Source organism: Stegostoma tigrinum, chromosome 34, assembly GCF_030684315.1.
Source record: "Stegostoma tigrinum isolate sSteTig4 chromosome 34, sSteTig4.hap1, whole genome shotgun sequence".
Classification (NCBI taxonomy): Eukaryota; Metazoa; Chordata; class Chondrichthyes; order Orectolobiformes; family Stegostomatidae; genus Stegostoma; species Stegostoma tigrinum.
In genome coordinates this window covers 22,487,135-22,499,167 of record NC_081387.1, presented here as the reverse complement: position 1 = coordinate 22,499,167, position 12,033 = coordinate 22,487,135, and positions in this window count along the sequence as shown.

The window sequence follows — 12,033 nt, the reverse complement described above, 5'->3', positions numbered from 1 at the left end:
GCAGCAAGCCTGAGACGGAGGTGTTGACCAGGCACATGGATGGTCTGTTGCAGTGGGGAGCAACAGGAAACTAGGTATCATTTTTGTTGACAGATGTAGATGTTCTACAGAGCAGTTGCCCAGTGTGTCTTTTGTTTTCCCAATCAGACAACATAGAATCAAAGCATCCCTGCAGTGTAGAAAGAGGCTGTTTGGCCTAAACTTCCAACAGCAACCCATCCAGACCCAGCCTGTTTCGGCCAGAAGGTAAGTGCCTTTTTCCCATAACCCCACATTTACCGTGGCTGATCCATCTAACCTGCGGGAGGTAGGAGAAGGGATGAGAGTCTCAGTTTGGAAAATGGCTGAGGATCCTGTCAACAAAAGTAACAGGGATCTATGATTGAGGAAACATGGACAATTCCATAGCATCCCTGAAGACGGTGGGTGGATGAGATGGATATGAAGAAACTAAAAGAATTGGAATGGAGTCTTTACAGGAAGCAGGGTGTGAGGACGTATCATCCAGATGTAGTAGTGGGGCAGCACAGTACCTCAGCGGTTAGCATTGCAGCCTCACCGTGCCAGGGGCCCGGGTTCGATTCCAGCCTCAGGCAACTGCCTGTGTGGAGTTTGCACATTCTCCCTGTGTCTGTGTTTGGTTTTCTCTGGGTGCTGTGGTTTCCTCCCACAGTCCAAAGATGTGCAGGTTAGGTGGATTGGCAATGCTAAATTGTCAGTAGTGTTCAGGGGTGTGTAAGTTATAGGGGGATGGGTCCGGCTGGTGATGCTTCCAGGACAGGTGTGGACTTGTTGGGCCAAAGGTCCTGTTTCTCACTGTAGGGAATTGAATCTAAAAAACCATATAACTCCAAACTGCACCATTAAACATTAATGGTTAAGGGATTGTTGGACATGACTATGAGCTATTGAAGCAACATGGAAAAATTTTCATGAGAAAAAGGCCCAGTGTGAAAAAACAACCTATTTTGGCCAGGAGGTAAGTGCATGACCTTGACTTACTGAGGGAATAATTCTTTTATGTAGTTATCGAGGAGCCACCTGGAGATGTTTTCAATTTGTTTTCTGCACCATGGAATGCCTGAAGAAGTACTGAAAAGATAACAAAATGGTGATACAGCCCATAACCAGATTAGTATTCGTATCAGGGATTCTGAGAGACTGGGACCCTCACTATTGTACAGGGGTCTGGGAGGCCGGTGCCCCAAGGAAACTGAGATAGAGCTCCAAGTGCCAACTGTCCAAAGACAATGGTGTAAAGATAGGGCAGTGAGACTCATTATTATAAGAGTAATTTAAACTTATAGATTTGTTCATTCGTTTGTGTGTGTATATGCTATATATTAAAGCGCATGTCTTTCATAATCATTTTGATCAGACCTTAAAGGACCTATTAAGCACTTTCAGCCTAACAATATAGAAGCTAACTGTGAAAGTTGGTGTGTTTGAAATGGATATAGGTGTCCAGCCTATCCCCAGAAATGGAATCAAAAATGTCAAAGAACAGAATAGGGGAGTCAGAGATGTACCAGGTGAAGATGAGAGTGGGGCTGGAAGTTGGAAATGAAATTGGTAAATTTTTCCAGTTCAGAACAAGAGAGGGAAGCAGCAGTGATGATGTCATCAATGTGCCAGAGAAAGAGTTATGGGCGGAGGCCAGAATAAGACTGGAAAAAAAAATGTTTCAATACCTCACAAAGAGACAGGCATAACTGGGGCCCATGCGGTGACCCATGCCACCCGTCTGGCCTGAAGAAAGTGGGAGGAGTTAAAGGAGAATTTATTCAAAGTGAGGATGTGCTCAGTTAGGCAGAGGAGGATGGTGGTGGTGGCTGGGAAGGATTCAGGATACTTTCTCCAGGAAGAAGTAGAGATCCCTGACACCACCCTGATGGGGGATGGATGGGTAACGGGATTGCATGTCCATGGTGAAGAGGAGGTGGCTGGAGCCTGCAAACTGGAAATTCTGACACTGCTGCAAAGTGTCAGAAGAATTGTGGATGTAAGTAGGAAGAAACTGGACAAGGGGAGAAAATATCAGGTCAAGATAGGAAGAGATGAGTTCCATGGGAACAGGAAGAAACAATGTGCAGTCCTATTTGTGGTTTTTGGGAGAAAGGTAGAAGCAGACTCAATAGGATGGGTGAACTGTGAGCTTGGAGATTCTGGGGAGTTGGGGTGGGAATGTGAGTTGAGAGGGATCCTGAGCTGAGAAGAGATTGGGTACTACTGTGGACACAGTGGCCTGATGCTTGATGGTGGGGCTATGGTCCGGGGGACATGGGGCAGATGCCTAAGAGCTGTTGCACAGTCTCTGCAGTATAAGAGTCAGTAACACAAAATCACAAATTTATGATAATTGGTTGAGGAATCAACAATGTAATGACAGGGTAGGAGAATTGTTAGGACCAGGAGAATTATTTATCACACAATGAGACTCAATAGAACTCTGGAATTCAAGATAATAAAATGTGAGGCTGGATGAACACAGCAGGCCAAGCAGCATCTCAGGAGCACAAAAGCTGACGTTTCGGGCCTAGACCCTTCATCAGAGCCACAAAAGCTGACGTTTCGGGCCTAGACCTAGATGCTGCTTGGCCTGCTGTGTTCATCCAGCCTCACATTTTATTATCTTGGAATCTCCAGCATCTGCAGTTCCCATTATCTCAGAACTCTGGAATTCACTGGTTGAAAGGGCAGTAGAAGCAGATTCAATAAGTTTTCAGAGGTGATAGGATATAGGAAAGTAATGGTTCCTGGTGCATTCGAGAGAAGATCAGACATTTCATGAGTTTGCTGCAACAGTGTGTCCTGTCCGAGAAAGTTTCCTTCTTGAGAAGGAAAAGCATATTGAGCTGAGGGGAATGAGCCAGCAGGAGCTGGGGACTAATGGGATGGCTCTTTCCAGAATGTACTGATTGGCCTTTCTCTCTGTGCTGTCTGAACCTAAGAATTCCATTCACAGCCAGGGATGCAGGAAGGCGAAACAAGTAGTCATTCTGCAGCTTGTCCACAATGAAGGGCTCAGCACCTGATTATAATCGAAGACAATCTCGAGCAGAGAGTTATGTGTCAGTGCTGCATAAAGGAGTCAATCAAAGCTCAGAAGTCCACTCAGTCCAAGGCAATTGCCAGGGGGTACCTCCTGTTATTGGCAGAGGTGCTGCATGTCTTAGTGATGTCCATGGACCCTTGGCCCAGGCTCATCTTGGTGAATCAGAAGTTGAATGAAAAAGTCAGAGTAAGACAGGAATGAAAGGCACTTTAGTTTGAAAGTCATAGCATTTTTACTGCTGGGATTATCTCCCGCTGGGAACAAGAGTGCTTTGTAGTTTCTTGTTTTTCACTGTGCTGTGCTGGCTGCATCTCAGCATTTGTATTAGTGAGCAATTCAATCTGCGTAAACACATTTTTCTGGCCTGAGGAATTTGGACCTGAGCCTCTGACAGTAACCAGTGCAGTTGAGATCATGGAGCTACCAGCAACCATACCCTTTAGATGTGCCAGGACTGAGAGGAGGGAGCTGAGATTTCACCCTCTGTATAAGAATGAAATTTCCCAGCTCACTGTTGCAATTTGAGTCTCTAGAAAGTGCTAGAATTCAGAACATCTTCCTTTGCAAATGTTCAGGCTGACTCAAATCAGAATATGGCAGATACCAGCTCCAAATCAAACTGCATTATCCCAGATTACCAAATGCTCTGGACCTAACCTGTGCCTGTTTCTTTATTGGTTACCCTCCGTACTTCAGCGTTCACAGATTCCTTTTCTCCTCTACAATCATCTAACACTGCCTCTGGAATTCCTGAATTGTTTCACTCTATGAAGTGTAGCCACTGCTGTAACAGTCTGCACACAGAAAGATCCCACAAATGAAATGTGCTCATGATCAACTCATTTATTTGAAGTGGTGCTCTTGGAGCAAGACATATTAAATGAGAATGCCACGAAGGACTCTCCCTACTCCTCTTCAAACTCAATGCCATACAATGAGCTGAGGAGGTGAACTGAGTGTCAGATTAACCAGTGCCCATCACAGAGAGCTGCTCCTGGTGCCAGGTTCACTGAAGAGTGCAGGAGGGCAACACAGGGCATATCTAAAGGTGAGATGTCAAGCAGATTAGGCTAAACAGCATAACTATCATAATAGACAGTGCGAAGCAATTCCACAACAAACAGATCAGATCGAAGCTCTGCAGTTCTGCCAGATCCTTAATGGTTGTGTGCAATTAAACAGCTCTCTGGAACAGAAAGCTCCCCTACTGTCAACCACAAATCACAAATCTCAAATGCCTGTCCACAATGGTGGTCAGGGTGGGTGAGGGCATCTTTAGTCAAAAGTATGACTTATTCAACCTCCGTCAAAAGTCTCCAATATCGCATTTTCAGCTAATTCAATTTGCTTTATTTGACATCAAGAAATGTTGGAGGCGCTGGATACCGCAAAGGCAATGAACCCTGACAACATTCTGGCAATAGTACTGAAGCCTTATGTTCCAAACTTTTCCATGCTCTCAGCCAGGCTCTCCCAGTACAGTTCCAACTCTGACACTTACCTGACAATGTGGAAAATTGCCCAGGTATGTCCAGTACACAAAAAGCAGGACAAATCCAACCCAGCCAGTTACCGCCCCATCAGTCTCCCCTCGATCATCAGTAAGCTGATGGAAGGTGTCAGTAACAGCACGATCAAGCATAATCTGCCCAGAAATAAACTGCTCAGTGACGCCCAGTTTGGGTTCTGCCAGGGTCACTCAGCTCATGACCTCATTACAGCCTTGATTCAAACATGGACAAAAGAGCTGAATTCCAGAGGTGAGGTAAGAGGGACAACCCTTGACATCAAGACCACATTTGACTGAATATTGTCCTAACAAAACCAGAATCAGTTGGAACAAGGGGAAACTGCTGCACAGGTTGGACTGCTATCTGGCACGTAGAAAAATGGTTGTAGTTGTTGGAGGTCAGTCCTCTCAGCTCCAGGACTTCACTGCCTGTGTTCCTCGGGATAGGTACTTTCCTAATCAGCCTGTACTGAGTGTCATTATAAATCTCTGGAGTAAGTGGGACTTGAGCCTGAGCCTCCTGGATTGGGGTATGGACACTACCATTGCATCACAAAATCCCTAGCCCCTCAGGGTAATGTTCTGGGCCTAGCCATCTTCAGCTGCTTTATCTATGACCTTCTCTTCATCACGAGGTCAGAAATGGAGATATTTGCTGATGATTACACAATGTTCACCAACTTTTCAGATACAGAAGCAGTCATATCCGAATGCATGGAGACCTAGACAATATCCAGGCCGAAGTTGACAAGTGGCAGGTAACATTCATGGTGCACACAAGTCAGGCAATGACCATCTCCAACAAAACACAATCTAATCATCATGCCTTGATATGCCAAGGTGTGGTGATGCCGGTATTGGACTGGAGGGGTCAAGGTCAAAAATCACACGACAACAGGTTGACCGAGGTCAGACAGTGTCTTAATTAGTATCAGGTTACAGGATTATGGGAAGGGAGCCAGAAAGTAGAGTTGAGGCTGGGTGAGATCGGCCATGATCCTACTAAATGAGCTTTCAAGAACAGTGGTACTCCAGGCAGTATCAGAGCAGTCCCATTCCCTGCCTCATGAACAGTTCTAAAGTCCTGTATATGATACATCTTGAATAAATGGAGCAAGGTCAAAGCTACTTGTGCTCTATCTGCTGGCCTTGTAGTCACCATGTAGATTTTCCAAGGACAACTGGTTATCTCACAACCCAGACAGCATGGATTGTCTCAACTTCCTTATGTCTACTGGAAGTGTCAATTGGGTTACTATTATGGGCCAGACCAAAACCCCTCAAAATATATTAAGAAGATAGCCTAGATCCTAACTTTTTCTTATGTTAAAGGCAAGTGGCAAGTGTTGTCTTCTGGACGCAATTCAATTGGTTAAACTACCAGTCTTGAAGCAAAACACACTTTATTCATATTTTGGCATTAAAATAAACACAAAAACATGGATTGGAATAATTGAACTCAAATGAAAACTTAACAGGATAATAGAGTATTGAAATACAAAACAACAACTGTTCCAAAATAATAAGGTGTAGAACTGGATGAACACAGCAGGCCAAGCAGCATCTTAGGAGCTTTCCTGCTCCTCTGATGCTGCTTGGCCTGCTGTGTTCATCCAGCTCTACACCTTGTTATCTCAATTCTCCAGCATCTGCAGTTCCTATTATCACCGTCCCAATATAGTGACATCCCATAAACACACCCTTGGCAGAGGGAAATTCAGTAAAATAGATTGTCTCACATGCAATTCTAGCAGCAGGAAGAGCTCTTTCAGCTGTAGCAAAGAGAGAGAGAAATGTCATAACCCTGACAGCTGCCGAAAGTGAAAGCTGAAAATCCTGATTCTGCAGGAGCTTGACACCCCAAGGCCTCACAAGCTGGCTTAAAGCAGACCACTCAAGTACCTCTGTCTCAACCTTTCTTCAAAACAGAAACAAGGACAAAAATATATCTCTTAAAGCCATAGTATTGTGACTAATGTGAACTAGCAGAAACACCCGGCTATGAAAGCTGTGATTGAGTAGAGACAGGGAGAGTTCCATGTGACCACAATAGAGGATTTCCAACTCAAGTGAGGCAGAGTCCTGATGAGGGAAGAATCATCGATCAGCTCACATTCCTCATTGAGATATGGAAAACTGGTGAGTAATGGCTCCTGTGTCAATTAACCACGAGCTTTCGCCTTTCAAAATTTCGTACTCACTGGAGGGCAAATCCCGATTGATATACATTGGAAAGAGCCTCTTCCTGAAGGAAACTCAGCCCTGCCTGGCTCTCAAAGGGAGGCCATACCAGTTTAATCCCTTGTGAGAAGGGAGGACCTTTGAACAGGATGGGCTCTCTGTGGCTGAGGGTGCAGTGATGGCATTGGTTGTTGAGGGCAGTTTTGTTTGAAGTGCCCAGCCCTGGCACAGAACATCCCTTCAGAGGGATCAGCCCTGAGGGCTTACTCTGCAGATCTGACGGTGCCAACTGGACCCCTTCTGGCTGTCTAGCGATATGTTCCACTTTCTTCTTCGGCCTGAGGTCTACATCTCTCTCTACAATTCCATGATCAATGCCTCCTGCCATGATAGATGGACATGCAGGCGATTTCACCATATGTATTCTCATCAAAAAGAGAAGAGTTATCGGAAAAGTGGAATTGAGGATCATCAAATCAGTCATGATATCAGTGAATGGTGAAGCAGACTTGATGGGCTGAATGGCTGATTGCTGCTCCTATGTCTTGTGCTCTTAAGGGGATTGTGTGTATAATAGAAGGTGCAAAATACAAGGTAATATACAGAAGAGAAGATTTCTTTTATATTAGAAAGTAAAGATTTCATTCCTATGTGCAAGTACTCTACATAGGGAAATGCAGTTGATGGTTCCAACCTTTTCCATCCTTTTTGGATCTATATATAAATGTTGGAATGACTTGGGAGCTGCCTTGGCTTCCCCCTTCACTTTGTGCTACCAATCACAATAAAGAAGGCCCTGTTGGGCCTGTTGGATGAAAGCATTGCCATGACCCAAGCTCCTTTTCAATAAAATGTGCTGTTTACTTTATATTATTTAAAGGCAAGGAAAGTAAATAAATCTGAAGGCCAAGAATGCCAGATATTGCCTTTTAAGATCCGTTAGAGGGCTGATTATTTACGGTTTGCACACAGGGCCCAGTCTACCATTCAGAGTGGCTAAGAAAGAGCCAGATTGTCTCTGAAATGCGAACGTAATAATATATCATATTTTTCTTCATCTTCACTCTCTCTCCCTCTGTCTGTTTCTTGCTCGCCGTCTCCCTTGCTGCCTTGCCTTGGCTGGGATAGTGCTACAGTTGGCACCCTTCCACTAGCTGCCTGATAATAGCTCTCTCAGGCTTACACAAGCACAACCTTTGTTGGGTGACTTGGAATAACCTGTCTCTCCTGGGGCGTGGTAGGAGGCAGTGCGCCTCTTTTTGCAATGTATCTGTGGGTTGGCATTAGAATTTGCAGGGCTATGCCCCAGTTGACTGCTTCCTTGTGTAAGGTCAAGTGAGGAGCAGTCTTGCTGTATGCTGGACTAGGAAAGCTGGCCGCTTCTCTCTCCTTCACTCAGCGGCCTTCAGTCTTCTCTCTCTCTCTCTCTCTCGTTCTCTCCAAGGCTAATGGCTCATGTTGGGTTTAAAACTCAGAGAGAGCAGCCAAGCTCCCTGCTCCTGTAGAGTACTGTTGCCAGACTTTTGACTGAAAGTTGAGTAACTCCCATCAGCCTGATTGGCAACCACTTTGGTATCTCCCCTCATTAGAACAGGGTCTACCCGAGAACTGGCAGGAGCAGAATTCCTGGTAGAGTTTGTATTTTGTATGCTGTCTAGTCTAAGGATTCTGAGCCAAATCTTCAAGTGACTAACTCTGCCAAGGTGAAGCTAGTCATCTGGGAATTTTATCCAAATAGATTTTCCTGGACTGTGGATGACAAAGACCCACACAATGCAATCGCAATCACAACATTTGCAATTACAATAAAATCTTCCAGAGATCTCACTTCATAGGAGAGACTATTAAGCAAAATTAGACATCCAGCCATATGAGGAAATATAAGGACATGTAAATAACGAGGCAGGCCATCCAAGACCTTGCCTGCAAACTGAGGTGCTAATTTTCCCATCTGTCATGTTTGGGACCAATGTCAGGAACCATTCAGGGCAGCTCCAGACTTTTAAAGTTGGTGTGGGTGCAGTGAGTTCTGGGACATCCTGGTGGTGGCAAGTTGTTCTGGAAGGGTGTGTGTTAGATAAGGTGGGGTTGGAATTGTGACATTAGGGCCACCATTGGGGTGGGGCCTGTAGTTAATAAGGCAAAAGTGGTAAGATATGAGGAAAAGCCTTGCTAGGCCTCAGAGCAGAAATCCCTCCAAGAAGCCCGATGCGACCTAGACAGGCCATTAACTCTGTTTCTCTCTTCACAGATGCTCCCAAGCTAGCTGAGTATTTCCAATGTTTTCTGTTCAGCAGAGGCATGACCACCAGCAATGAAAATTGGAATGGTCAAGCACCAGAAAAAGGGAAATGCAATGATGGGGGAAGGTCTGGGGATTTGGGGAGATCACATACATAAGCAACGGATTCTCATGTTCAGGATAAAGAGATGAGTGAATTTTTAGGAAAACACCAAAGTACAAGGATATGCTTAAAAAAAGTCAGTCTTTCAGAGACTGCTGCTTTCACTGCAAGATTCGTAGGTAGGGCTACTGAGGTAGTAGTCAGTAGATGTGGAGCTGTAAAAGCACAGCAGGTCAGGCAGCATCCGAGGAGCATTCACCTTGGTGCCAGGAGTTCAACATGGACATCTGGAGGAGGAGCAGGTGAACTGGAGGAGGAATGTGTGAACTTGATTTACCAGATACTAGCTCTGACTTTCATGCTGGGATTTATTGAGCTGTAGCAGAAGAATGGGAGTGTGCATATTAACAAGGTGAGATTAAGTAATGATGAGGGTGATAATGAGTGAAAATCCCAGTTAAGTAACCTCTTGCTCCTCACGAGTGTACATCCTGACATGGTGTCCGTAAATTAGTTGGAAAATATGACTTGCTGGTCTCAAGGCCTCACTCAACTTCATGTCCCATTCTCCCAAATATCTCACCATAGCCCACGTCATTCAGGGCCTGAAAAGATCCTGTCCAATGTGTTTTCAATTTCCCACCGAGTGAAATGCTGCGCAGGTCTCACAATTCTCCCTGAATCAGTCGTTCAACAAAGGATTTCAACCTGAAATGTTGACTTTCTTGCTCCTAGGACGGTGTCTGACCTGCTGTGCTTTTCCAGCCTCCATGGCTGTTGACTCTGGCTTCCAGCATCTGCAGTCCTTACTGTCTCCAAGCCAATGAGGCAGTATCTGATTGTCAGCAAAACCTTCCAGTTGAGAAAATAGGATAATAGGAAGCTTTGTGTTGCCTGCTGCCAAACCTAAATATGTTCCTTAAGCACGAGGCAAAGATAATAAATGTCATTGGCGTCCATGCAAAAGGGGAACACCATACTTCAGGATGGGTGATGAATTTTCCTGATCATGTATAGCATCCTGAACTCTTGGGAAAACTCCAAAAGCCGTTGAATGAATTGTGTGTGTGTGATCTCCTCACAAAGCTGAAAGTACTAGAACTTCCATTAATTCATCACCTACAGAGCTTCTCAATGAGCACTATCAGTCCATAAACTGGCTTCATAACAAAACTATGTAAGGAATCCTGTTCTCTCTGATTTCAAAGAGTATCAAAGCAATCTTGATATGCTATTTCAAGAACTGAAGAGTGAGAAGCTACCTGCAGAAGGGTTGAAATGCAGCCTGAGAGTGGTATGTGATAAAGCTTGCTCTGGATGTGTCGCCCAGTTAGAGAGAGAATATCCTCTTCCACACAAATTGGAAAGGATTCCTCATGCTGATGAAGCTTTTGGAAAAGCTGTGAAAGTTCTTAACAATATGTGATCCAATCCCATGGACATTGAGCATCGGTGTGCAGAGTTGTCTGTGGGAAATCCTCACAAAATGTTCTCTTGACCTTCTTCAGATGCCAGGTCCTGTCCCTTAAAAGGTTTTATTGGTAGAGGGATTGCGTTCCGGAGCCGTGATGTCATGCTGCAACTGTACAAAACGCTAGTGCGGCCTCTCTTGGAATATTGCGTATAGTCTGGTCGCCCCATTACAGGAAGGATGTGGAAGCATTGGAAAAGGTGCAGAGGAGATTTACCAGGATGTTGTCTGGTCTGGAGCAAAGGTCTTATGAGGAAAGGCTGAGGGACTTGGGTCTGTTCTTATTGAAGAGAAGAAGGCTAAGAGGGGATTTAATACAGACATACAAGATGATCAGAAAATTAGATAGGGTGGACAGTGAGAGTCTTTTTCCGAAGATGATGACTTCAGCTTGTACAAGGGGGCATAGCTACAAATTGAGGGGTGATAGATTGAAGACAGATGTCAGAGGCAGGTTCTTTACTCAGAGAGTGGTAAGGGCGTGGAACGCCCTGCCTGCCAATGTAGTTAACTCAGCCACATTAGGGGCATTTAAACAGTCTTTGGATAAGCATATGGATAATGATGGGATAGTGTGGGGGGAGGGGCTTAGATTAGTTCACCGGTCGGCGCATCACCGAGGGCCGAAGGGTCTGTTCTGCGTTGTATTGTTCTATGTTCTATGTAAAAGAATGTTGTAAGTCATCACCAATTGGGACATAATCTCCATGTGGACATGGAGGTTCCTCACAAAAGGGATTGGAAACATCATGCAGGCTGGAGTCATCAGCTTGCTGATAAAGACTGCCTTGTACAAAAAGTAAACAACTTAATTGCATACAAGCCGACTGACTCAGTGTTTATTCTGATTCCAGAAGACATATACAGGCGCTCTAACAGCCTTACTATTGTAGGGAAACATTGCTTGAAACCAGCTGGAAGATTAGTGCCTCTGAGTATCTGGATCTTGACATTTAGTGACAGAAGATGTACTGTGTAAAGTTTTACAGAAGGAGGCAGCATGGTAATGTCTGATCCTGAATCAAGGAATAAATTGTTGTGTTAAGATTGTTGATTTTTAAGGTGGCTGCCCAAAAGTCCTGTTCAGTCAGCACTCCAACAGGGATGACAATATTGACGTGACCAAAGAAAGAGATCCCTTCCATATCACCTTCTGCTTTTCTTGTTCAATTAGCTCGATTCTACTTCATTCTTGAGTCCATCTCTTTCATTTACTTTGAGCAGACGGGAATTTGCAGAACAACCAAGCTGTACTTGGACAAAGCTGCCAACTAAAACCATTGGGACAATTTTGGCTCCTCATCAAATCAGACAGCGCAGAAGAGGCTCTTTGGCCCATCAAGTCATACCACCAAAACCACACTCAATCTACACTAGTTGGGACATTTCAAGTGCTTGTCTAAGTGTTTTTTAAAGATTGTGATGTTACCCATATGTGACAGTTGCTTTCACCAGAACACCAGCATTTCAA